This window comes from Prorops nasuta, unplaced genomic scaffold, assembly GCF_024137725.1.
Source record: "Prorops nasuta isolate Cenicafe-Biocafe unplaced genomic scaffold, Cenicafe_Pnas_1.2 PNAS00011, whole genome shotgun sequence".
Lineage (NCBI taxonomy): Eukaryota > Metazoa > Arthropoda > Insecta > Hymenoptera > Bethylidae > Prorops > Prorops nasuta.
Window position 1 is genome coordinate 6859313 of NW_027116808.1, and position 9097 is coordinate 6868409.

Below are 9097 nucleotides of genomic sequence, written 5' to 3' on the forward strand. Positions count from 1 at the left end.
AGTGCGTTCTTTCAACCCTATAAAACCTAACCCCGCATAGGACCGAATCGGAGCAACTGTGGAGGTGGAATATCTCGCATTCACGCAACTTGCACTCATTCCATCGGAAGTGAACCGCTGTTCGAGGTTGAAACTAGTGAACAACTAAATCAAAAACTTAATTTTTTAAGAGGAGAATCTCTGATTTTCATACATATAAGCTAAGTTCAGTAGAAAAAGCTTCTTTTGCAAAAGTCTTATAAGTCATCTTTAATTTCTAAATATTTCAACACTAATAGCAGCAACGTAAAAATATATTATTGCACAAGATATATAATTATATTTTGACATTAATTCTCTTCTACTGTGGCTTTAAAAAGAGCAAGAAAATTATGGTAAAGTTTAATTATTGTTAGCTAAATAAATCATTTGTGTGAATACTACTTTAATATTATTATGTTTCACTTTTTTCCTTGTTATTCAATTTACAATTGTAGAAAGAAATTCATTGCTTATTTCAATTGACCATCACTGTAGAATGAAATAACTCGATATCAGAAGAATATACTTTTCCTTTGCAGTGAAAGAAAGTAATTATAATATTTTATAAATATGTTTTCATTGTATTTTATTATTATTATTTTAAGTATAAATTTTTAGTTTATATATATATATATATATAATAAAACTGTAATATTTGGTTAAATATATTTTAATTGTCGTTTTGTAGGTATGAAATGCGTCGCGGATTGCCTTCAAATATACTTTTGACGCCTCTGCCTTGGCCGATTTTTTTGTTCCGGACGAAGGCCCTTCGTAATTCCCAAATTTCCCAACAACCTACAACAGTATAATTATAAACGTGAACCATACAATTTCCGAACATTTTACCATAATTCATTCACCATTTTTCCTAGACAACAGTACCTACAATTATAACTAGAAATATTATCTTTTTAATTGAACGTTTCTCAGGAAGCCTCAACATAATCACCGTTCGACTTTAAAGATATCATTTAATCAAAAATAAAACAAACAAAATATTAAAAAATACTTGCTTTATATTTATATTTTTTCGCATTCTCCGGGCCTTCCTCCTCAAATTTATACTGGGGCTTCTCTCTTTTGTTTTTTGAACAAAAATCATGCAGCAGTTCTGTACCCTGTTTACCTTTAACAAATGTTTTTCTTTATTACCATACAAGGAGATTTACCCTCTAAGGAATACAATGCAGCTAATGAACTTCTATTATTAATATTTACCCCTATATTCTTCTCCAAACCAACCCGTTCCATAATCTTGTAGATTTTTCCCCAATCCAGTTCTATCTAATTTCTGTTTGGGGGAGAGGGGCTCCCGAATTCCATCACTATATTTGCCCAATCCCTCCCCCTAATTCCACCCCATTGCTCGCATCATTCTTTCTGCCTTTTCACTGTAATTGCTTTGCTATAAGAAGACGAAATATTTATAAAAAAATTGTGCATTTTGCTGCAATGTATTAAAATAACAATAAATATTACAGAACTCGTTGAAGCTTTGTTATTTTCGTCCACTCCATTTTTCTTTGAAGCCATCTATTTAACAAATAACTTCATTCGTTAATAATCTACAATGTCAGTGGTTTATACAGGATTGTTTTTCTAACAGCGAGACAAAGGGGTCGTGTTAGTTAACTATAGCAGTCGGAATGATGAAATCCGCGAACGCTTGTTGGTTAATTTCATGTAGTGCTAACAAAAAGGGCCATTACTAGTAGTTCGACGAAAAATATGAGCACATCTACCATCTTGGTGTATAAGAGTGTAAAAGAAAAAATGTCAAAATCAGACGAATAATCTTAGGTTAACGAAGGAAAAATTAACAAATTCAATTCTCAATTAAATCGGTAGTAGTTTATAAGTGATGAGAGAAGAGTATATATGTACAGTCGAGGGTTATAAATATTCGTGCAGCTTCTTTTGTTAATAAACATCCACAAATAATGCGCGACATTATTCGTGAAAAAGGCGATTTTAGAGCGACCATTTTACCAGTTGATACGTTTCAACGTTCTTTAATTTTTTTTTATATATTGCGAGTTTAAAAATGGTAATTTATCAAAATGAAAAGAAAATTGTTGTACAAAAAATCAAGATATAAGTTTTATAGAGAACAACTTACTGAGTATTTTCCGAAAAGTTTCATTACAATCGGTTATAAATTATAGCTGATGTAGTAGTTCAAAATTGCTGGAAAACATTGATTTTCATGAAAATTTGTGAAAAATACTATTTTTCGGCAACTACTGTATCTCCAACAATTGTTAACCGCTTATAATGAAACTTTTTGGAAAACACTAAGTAAATTGTTTTCTACAAAACTCATATATTGAGTTTTTGTTAACAAATTTTCTTTTCATTTTAAAAAATTACCACTTTTGAATTCGTAATATTTAAAAAAAAAGATTTTTAAAGAACGTTGCAACACATCAACTAGTAAAATGGTCACTCCTAAATCACTTCTTTACAATTAAGCGGATCCATTGGACTCGAATAGTTTAACTTCCAATTATCTTCTAAAATTTTAGAAATATTAACGTTATTGTAAGGACTAAACTTATTCATTGAGAACCATTTCTATAGCGATAAGAAGCTCGTTTTCCATAGATAAGAAAAATAAAAAGAACAAGAATTAAATATTACTCTCTGACACAAAACACTTTATTTATTGAAAAAGTAAGCCTTTGCGGCTATGGACCAGGGTATAATGAGTAATTTGAGACCAAAAACAAGCTGATATTGCTAAAATTGTTGAAGATTTTTGGCTAAAACCAATTCAGCTGAACGGAGAACAATATCGTATCTGTTTTACCGACTCGAACGTTTATCAGTATATTAAATAAACACAGCGTATTAGCTATTTCGCTACATTAAGAACATTTTTCAACTTCCTACTACTCCCAGCCTAAATATACTTTTCAATTCTATCTACTAATATTCCTGTTGGTAAGGAATTGTATTTCAACGGTGCAATTACGATTTATTTTGAGTTGAAAAAAATGATTTCTGAAGAATATACGACTCTACCCTCTTTCCTCATTAATCAATGAAACAGTGCATAATTATTTTATCATAATTTGGCCTCTAGAAGCCGAGATATTTGAACAAAACAGTATAGCGAAATGGCTAATAAACCTGTCATATCCTAATATACTAATATACGTTCGAGTCAGTAAAACAGATTCGATACTGTTCTTCGTTTATCTGAATTGGTTTAAGCCAAAAATCTTTGACAATTTTAGCAATATTAATTTGTTTTTCATCTCAAATTACTCATTGCACTCTGGCCCATATCTGTAAACACTTACTTTTTCAATACATATATTGATTGGTTTCACACACTGAAAGTAAAGTTTAATTCTTGTTATTTTTCATTTTTCAAATTTTTGGAAAATGGGCTTCTTGCCGTTGTAGAATGGATCTCAATGAATAAGTGTAATCCTTACAAAACTGATATTTCTAAAATTCTAGAAAATAATTGTAAGCTTAAAAATTCGACCTCCATGTATCCCCTTAATATATGTAATTCACTAAAATAAAAAGCATATGATACATAAAATGAGAATAATAAAAAAAAATTAAGTTTTTTTTTAAAGCCGGAATACACGGCGGATGGAGTCAAACGTCACACAAGTGGTAAATAGTGAGCGGAGCACGACGCGGCCAAAAGGCATTAGCCAGTTCCACTCAATTACCGCAAAGCAAGCGCGTCATTCTACGCACCGTGTAAGTCTGGCTTAACAGCTGAGAGTATATATAGTGATATAGTATAGTATCCAATATGGTGTGTGTACTGTATACGTAGTCTAACTTGTTCATTTGACAGCTGTAGTATTTCGTGGTTAATTCGCGACTTTACGTGTTACACATATTTCATGCAGTGATCCAGAAATCAATTAGATAAGTAGCATCTTACAATAAATAATCATGTATTGGAAGAATGTGACTTTGTGTTTCTTTGCTACTTTTTTAGGTATGAAAATAAATAAATGGAGCAGGATCAACTTTGAAGAAGAATAACTACAAAGAAGAGAAAATAAAAGATAATTAAAGCTATCCTAATGTGCCAAGTGACTACAGTGGGGATAAATTGTTTGGATAACAGCTATCACAAGCTGCATAATCTAATTAGATGGAGTGCACTAGAAATAACAGAATATACAATTTACAAGGTAAATAATAGTTTTCAAAACATTATTTTAAATCAATCAATATGTTATTAAATATAATTTATAATGTATTATATTTTTTCTTTATTAATAGGTTTCTCTGGATGGTAGCTACAGTAATAGACGATAGGGTTAACTGCTGCTATACGGGCTTCATGTAAAGGTACAGAAAATTATTGCATTGACATACATGGCATTTTGTGACATAATTTAATGAGGAAAGAGGGTTGTCTTGATTAACAAACTCTTTTTTATCATTGAAATTTGTCATTAACTGTGGTATATGTATGTTGCAATCCCACAAAAAACAAGCTTTGCTTGTAAAAAAAGGACGGCAAGTACATAAGTCGTATCTAGTATGATTAATATATAGTAATATAAAATATTTTAATTAAAAAAAAGTAGTGAAATCCAAATGTTAGGCAAGTATAAATTTTTTCCATGGCGAAAATTGAAATTTAGAAAAAAGTAAATAGTAATACAAAAATTACTTGCCAGGCCCGTTGTATGCAATCGTATTAAATAGCCACATTTTTAACTTACGAGAAGCAATGCTTATATTGCAAGATAGCAACTTACACATGAATATTACGGGCCCGGCAAGTAATTTTTGTATTACTATTTACTTTTTTCTAAATTTCAATTTTCGCCATGGAAAAAATTTATACTTGCCTAACATTTGGATTTCACTACTTTTTTTTAATTAAAATATTTTATATTACTATATATTAATCATACTAGATACGACTTATGTACTTGCCGTCCTTTTTTTACAAGCAAAGCTTGTTTTTTGTGGGATCTTATAACGTTTTGTAAGAATATAGGAATTAAAACTAAAAATTCTTTTAAATAATTCAATCTAATAAAACATTTTCCAATGTTCTCATCGTTCCATAATGTAAAGCTTCAATTCGAGATATTAATTTATTAATCTATTAAATATAATACAAATTATTACAATGATGAGTTCTTATCATAATTACACTTTTAGAGGCATTTAACATAGGATTCAATGACTGTTTGAGTTATATTTTCAACATCATATACCCAATATCACATTAAAGCCTTTCACTTTCAAAAATTTGTTTCTAAATTTACCTTTAAATCCACTTTTTTCTTAGGTGTTACTCTCACTATCATCTTTGCATTATGGCTCTTTCCCTGGTAAACTAGTGACATTTATATATTCTTTTCATTAATATAAACTGTAAAATATATACCAGTTAATGCAATGGAAGTCTATGTTTTTTAGGTATACTGCTTTCAGTTTCTTGAAGTTACACACTGTATGTTCTATTACATGTGAAATATTGAAATTATGAATTCCTTTCATATTTACACATTTACATGATTTTATTATAATTTTCATCAACTATGTTATTTCTAATTCCAAAGTTGTATGCCCAAAATCACCTGCAGGCACTTCACTCTCAAGGATTTTCTTATAAATTAACTCATATTTATCCATCACTTTTTTAGCTGTTAACCTCAACATCAACTTTGAATTATGGCACTTTCTCCAGCACACTAGTGCCATTTGTATTTTCCCTTCATTAGTATAAACTAGGAAATACACCAATTTATACAATGGATGCCTCTCTATATTAAATATACAGCTTTCAGTTTCCTAATTTTATTCACCATATGCCTGATCACATGTAAAATATTGCAATCATGAATTCTTTTCATATTTACACATCTACATAAATTTATTATAATTTTCATCAACTATGTGATTTCTAATTCCAAAGTTGTATGCCTAAAATCACCTGCAAGCACTTCACTCTTAAGGATTTTCTTATAAATTAGCTCATATTTATCCATCATTTTCTTAGCTGTTACCGTCAATATCAACTTTGAATTATGGCACTTTCTCCAGCACACTAGTACCATTTATATTTTCCTTTCATTAATATAAACTAGGAAATACACCAATTTATACAATGGAAGCCACTCTTTTGTGGATATACTGCTTTCAGTTTCGCAAAGTTATTCACTGTAAATTCTATTGCATGGAAAATATTAATATGATGACTTCTTTTCATTGTTTCATTTCTAGATGACGTTATCATTAAAATTATGATTTAATTGACTTATATATTTCAAAGGGTTTATGCCCAAAATCACCTGCAAGCCTTTCGCTATTAAAAATTGGCTTCCAAATTAATTTTTTAATTTCTCCACCTTTTCCTTAGGTTTAACTCTCAACATTAACTTTGCATTATGGCTCTTTCTATGGTAAACTGGAATCATTTCTGACTTCTTGTATTAAATATTACAGCTTAACCCTGCACAATGACACAATAAACATGTTATTGTAAATCAATCTGAAATAAAATCTCACTAAGTACCAAAAGATATATTACATATTATATTATAAAAATCAATGTTATTCTTATAAAAAATTAAATTTGAATAATTTTTTTGGTAATAATAATAATTTCTTTCTATTCTGATTGGGGAAGCGTAGGTAAATATATGGTTTTAATACTTTTTTATATTATAATTGAATATTAAATAACGATTAGAAAATATTTTTCTGCTTTTCTTTAATCGTAGTAATAAGAAAGATTTATTGTCTCATGGAAAATTGTTTCTATATATGATATAACCTATCGGACAGTTGAAATCCATATGAGTTTAAAGAAAAGAAAAATTTAAACATGAATTTTGTTATTGATTTCCATACCTGGATGTTTAGCATATGTTTAAACCTCATCCTTCTCTGTTTCATTTACAACCTTTGTTAATCTGCATTCTCCAATGACAGGGTATTTCCAAGAATTGTTATAGCATTTGGCACTGGTTGGCATCAAACTGCAAACTATGAAATAATGCCTATATATAACTTTGTTTTAATTAAACAAATTCTTTTTACAATGTACTTACTTTACATGAAAATGTTTATGTTTATAGCTATTGAGACACTACCGTGTGTCTTAATTATGAGTGAATGTAACAAGATTATCCTTATCTGTTTTATCTGCAATAACCTGCATTTTTGAATGACAGGGTATTTCAATAACCTTTGAAGTACATCTGGAAAGAGAGACTCAACAAAGTAATTGTTATATTTTAATACATGCTTGAGCTGAATTAAAAAATAAATAAATAAACAATTAATTTTTAATTACATACATTTTAAGCGGTTGAATGAGTTACACATACTTTACCATGTGATAATGAACAATTGGCTTATCTTTTTCTTTCGCTAGTAAATTGACATATCATTGAGTCATCAACAGTTAATCACATTTCAAACTACTGTTTCCATTGCTCAACCAGTACTCCGTAGTTGCATTAAACCAAAGCTCTGTTTTCCAGCAACACATGGCAGCACTATCTTCATTATCTATTTTATTATAAAAAGTAGTAATATCCACTGGAACTGTAACTGATTCCTCTTTAACTATTGTAGTACTTTTTGGTGCTTGCATTTTTCCAAGAATTGTTATAGCATTTGGCACTGGTCTGGCATCAAATTGCAAACTATGAAAGGATACCTTGTATATAACTTTGCTTTAATTAAACTAATTTTTTTCACAATGTACTTACTTTTCTTAAAAACGTTTATGTTAATTGTTGTTGAAACACTACCATGCGTGTTGGTTATGAGTGAACGTAACAACCTCATCCTTCTGTTTCATTTACAATTTTCGTTAATCTACATTCTTCAATAACAGGGTATTTCCAAGAATTGTTAGAGCATTTGGCACTGGTATGACTTCAAATCAGAGGTGCATACAAGGAAAATATTTTATTTATAACCTGAAATAAAATCCCACAAAGTACCACAAAATATTAAATTTTAATATATTTTACAATGTTGTGTTACTTATCTGATTCTCCATCAGACTCCTTCATGTATTTATTCCTTTAGTTTGTTTAATTATCTACACTTTGAATTATATCATACTATTTTTATCCCAACAGAGTAATTTTGATTTTGACAGTTCTATCGAAATCGATCGAAATTTAGGGTTATGCCGGTATTGAATATAGCAGGTGAATATAGCAGCCAACTTCAGCCCGAGACATACAGAAGCGGTCAACTTCAGCCCGAGACATACAGATCAGCCCGAGACATACAGAAAGGAAGGAGAAGAATTTCAACTTCGGCATATATATAGCTAACAGAGTATGAGATCTCTGGATTGCGTGAACCGATTTTAATGTTTATGGGCTCAAATGAAAGCTCGTTCAAAACCATTTTAAGAAAAGCTTTGCTTAAATCATGATAGTGGATTATTCACAAAGAAAAATCGGTTTGAAAATTAGGACAGCCAAACTTGCTGTATAAGAGAGTAGTGCCTCGACGGCCGTATATACATGTCATTATCTACTTTTTTCTGTACTTGCCGTCGAGACACTACCGTGTCTCTTGATAAGAAGTATGTCTATATGTAATCTTACGTATTAAGACATACTCGTATATTATTATTATGTATAAACTGATACGTATTACTGGGATGAGCTATAGTAGTAAGTAGGCGTTACATGTAAGGTAAGATATTTACAGAGAATCTAATATTTTATGAATTATTTCACATTCAAATTTAATAGGTCATGTAAATATTTTTATCTATATTTCAGGTTAGTTGAGAAAGAAGTTACAAACATCTATAGCAGTAGAAGATGGAGTAAATAGATGATTGAATATATACATAATGTAATGGTACGCAGGGATAATAATTTAACATACAGAGCATTACGTGACTAGTTTTAATGCTGCAAGAGGCTTGTATTCATGAATCTGGTCTTGTTCATAATTTCAATTTGTTATTAATTGCTACTTATGCATTCTTGACAATTTGGCATGTGGACTCTTACATACACAGGTATAAATATACTCATTATCAGCTTACCCTAAAGCTTACGCAGACTATTGTGATAAGCCAAAATATAGT

At 30.0% G+C, this 9097-nt stretch overlaps 1 long non-coding RNA gene across 2 annotated transcripts; it reads right to left on the reverse strand.

The window, feature by feature from the left end:
- Positions 1–4683: 4683 nt before the first annotated feature.
- LOC136777481 (uncharacterized) lies at positions 4684–8586 on the reverse strand. Of its 2 annotated transcripts, XR_010823251.1 has the most exons (5): positions 7746–8586; positions 7329–7679; positions 7080–7229; positions 6880–7014; positions 4684–6517 (listed from the first exon to the last, which is right to left on the reverse strand). It is a non-coding gene; the product is annotated as an uncharacterized lncRNA (long non-coding RNA). The 2 variants fall into 2 exon arrangements; XR_010823250.1 differs by having other exon boundaries at positions 7080–7679.
- Positions 8587–9097: the final 511 nt, after the last annotated feature.